This window comes from Neophocaena asiaeorientalis, unplaced genomic scaffold (genome assembly GCF_003031525.2).
Source record: "Neophocaena asiaeorientalis asiaeorientalis breed wild unplaced genomic scaffold, Neophocaena_asiaeorientalis_V1.1 scaffold43, whole genome shotgun sequence".
NCBI classification, from domain to species: Eukaryota; Metazoa; Chordata; class Mammalia; order Artiodactyla; family Phocoenidae; genus Neophocaena; species Neophocaena asiaeorientalis.
In genome coordinates, this window is record NW_020173674.1 from 1521120 (window position 1) to 1523978 (window position 2859).

The following is a 2859-nucleotide window of genomic DNA, read 5'->3' on the forward strand; positions in this document are numbered from 1 at the left end:
CGGCCAGGGGGCTACGCGGCGAGGGTGCCCTGTCGGAATGCGGGCGCAGGTGGCTCGACACTGGGTCGGGGGTCCCCGAGTGCCGCTGGGATGTACAAGGGAAGTGGGGAGTCCCTGGGCGCGGGCGGGGCGCGCAGCCGCCACCTGCCCGAGCAGGCGCAGCCCCTCGAGCCGCAGCCGGAGCCCGAGCGCCCCCCGGTGCCGCGCGGGAACCGGGGAGTAACCTCGGCGGCCGCCAGGTGCGGTACACGGGGAGGGCCGGCCGGGCCAGGACCGAATCTGGGCCAGGCTTGGGGCCGGCCCGGGCTGCGCCTGCCGGGAGAGATACGAGCAGGGCGGGAAACATCGCTCAAATCCTACCTGCATGACCGGGCTCACCGGGGTGCATCTAAGCAGCTCGCCTTTGGGGCCCACCCAAAATATCCGGATAATAGTTCCCCCGTCCTCAGTGCGTTGGACTTGCGTAGACTCGGGTTCAGCCCCAGGGGCCACCACGATAATTTGGGGGTTTGGGGAAACCATGTCCTGGAGAGTTTGGACGATGTAAGAAGTCGTTGTGATTTTTACCAAGTCAAAAACCACGCACGAGCCCCCGCGACCCGGCAGCCGCTCGGGACGGCGGGACGGCGGCGGGTGGGTTTGGGAGTCGGGCCGGGACGCGAGGCGGCGGGGAGCTCACCGCGAGGCTGGAGGCCGGAGGCTGCGTCCGCGGGCGCGTTAGGAGCCGAGGCAGAGAGCGAGCGCTCTGCAACGGGCGGTGGACGCGCTGAAGGTGAGCGAGACCCCGGGGGCAGTCCCCAGTGTCCGGGGGCAACGCCCAGTCCGTTGGAAGACCCGGGGACAATGCCCAAATTTGGGGGAAACTGGGGGCAATGCCCAGTCGTTTTCCTGGACGCGGGAGAAGCACTGCCTGCGTCCTGGAGGACACGCTGCTGGGCCAAGTGTGTTTGGGGAACACGAGAGAAATTTTCCAACTCCGAGGAGCTCCGGGGACTTCGTAGGAGACGCAGAGAGGCCCAGAACCAGTGCCCGTGGTACGCGGGATTGGGGAAGCTGCAGAGACCGCGGCGGGGCCGGGAACAATGCCCAAAGGTCGGGAACGCAAGTCAGAGCCGCCTGATTTGCGGGCGAGAGAACGAGTGTCCCGAAGTGGGGACCCAAGGGAGGTTGCGTCGGTGCGGGGAACTGCGATTCACGACTAAATTCGAGATTCCAGAAAGAGAGTACGAGTCTGAGGACCGGGGGGGGGGATTTCTCCCTGCAACTGGGGGACAAGGGAGCCGCGTCTAAAATGTGGGGACCCCAGCATCTGGGTCAGCAAGTTTGTGGGGGGTCCCATTTTGTGGGGAAGTAGGTTTGGGGATGACCCGAGGAAAATGCTCAGCGTGAAACTTGGGAGAACCCCAGAGGCGTACTGTCTAAAACTGGGGGAAGAAAAACAATGGACACATTTTGGGGATCTAGGCAAATCGTCCATGCGGTGGGGAAGAGTGGAGATTAATTTCCACAACTTAGAAATTCAAGTTATTGGCCTGGACGCTTGCATCACCCAAGGAAAGTAACTTCCATAATTGCTGTGGCTTTTCAGAAAATCCTCAATGTCCTTTAGAGAGTCAAGAAACACGATCTAAATTCGGGGCAAACTGGGGTGTGATCAGGACATTTGGAGAATGCAGAAAATCAATGTCCTTTTATATCTTAATTTTTACATTGGTTTCAATTAGTTTATTTTTGGTGAACAGGAAAAAAATATTTTTTCCTGGGCACTGTCTGCATTTGGGGAACCCTAGGAAGACGTGGCCCAAGTTTGGGGGATCCATGAAAATTGTTCAATAGAGATTGGTACCTAAATTTCAGGGAACCTGGTTCGTAGCAAGGAAACTTGTAGGACGCGGCCTATAATACCTGGGATTTCCAGATATTTTTCGGTATCTGGGCAATTTCACTTTGGGAGGCCTGTGGAAAATTGCCTGAATTTAGGGGGGCTCGGGGCAGGGATCATAAAGTCAGGGGACCCACAAATCAATGTTCAAAAAAAGTTCGATTCTTTTGTGGAGGGGGGAAAACAATCTCAGTTTATTTTGGAGGGCTGGCAGGCAGTGTCTAAATCTGGAGGCCCCAGAAAAATAATTCTTGAATCTGGGGATCCAAAGAAGTTCTTCGAAGTCCTCAGGAGAAATGAGGGTCAGTATCTTAAGTTTTATGGGGAAAGGATTCAGAGTTCCTAAGTGGTGGGGCCTGCAGAATCAGTGCCTGAAGCTGGTTAGGGGGGTTAGCAGTGTCTGGGAGACTCAGAAAATGTCGACTAAATTTGGGGTGACTCAGTGGGTGCCTGGGATGCTTTGGAGCCCAAGAAATCAGTGCCTTTCTGTGACAGAAGTGTAACACTGAATGTGTTTGGGGGGCCTGGAGGGCAATGCCTAATGTTGAGAGCCCAGCGTGTCCAAATAGAGGAAAGGGTCCAGTGTTGGTTGGCCTGGGATTTGGGATCAGTTCTGAGTTTTAGAAAACCTGGATTCTTGTCAGTAAGCTCGTGGGGCCCAGGGAATTTTTTAATATTCAGAATGTTATGAGGCGGAGAAAATATTCAGAATATTTGGTTCCTGGGACACTCAAAAGAGCTTGGTATAACAAGATATAGGCTCTGTGAAAGAGTTTGTTTTGTGCGTGGTTTGACCCAGGGGGACCTGGGAGGTTTGTGATTTGGGGGAATCTGCCTGTCCACGATCACAATTGAGCACACCTTGGATAATTGCTCCGCGTGCTTTCGGGGCCTGGGTAAGTGTCTAAATTTTAATGAACCTGATAAGTGGCAAGGAAGCTTGGAGATCCCCGGGAATGAACGCCCCATATCTTCAT

The 2859-nt window shown here is 55.3% G+C and overlaps 1 protein-coding gene across 3 annotated transcripts in view; it reads right to left on the reverse strand.

Annotated features, from left to right (window-relative positions):
• IGF2 (insulin like growth factor 2) overlaps positions 1 to 2859 on the reverse strand; it is a 13586-nt gene that overhangs the window by 6232 nt on the left and 4495 nt on the right. Inside the window, exon 1 of one of the 3 annotated variants that reach the window (XM_024749249.1) lies at positions 680 to 755. The exons of the other annotated variants lie outside the window; for them this stretch is intronic. The gene's annotated coding sequence lies outside the window, so the exon portion shown is untranslated. Of the gene's footprint in view, positions 1 to 679; positions 756 to 2859 lie in introns of those variants that run through there. 3 annotated transcript variants of the gene reach the window in all.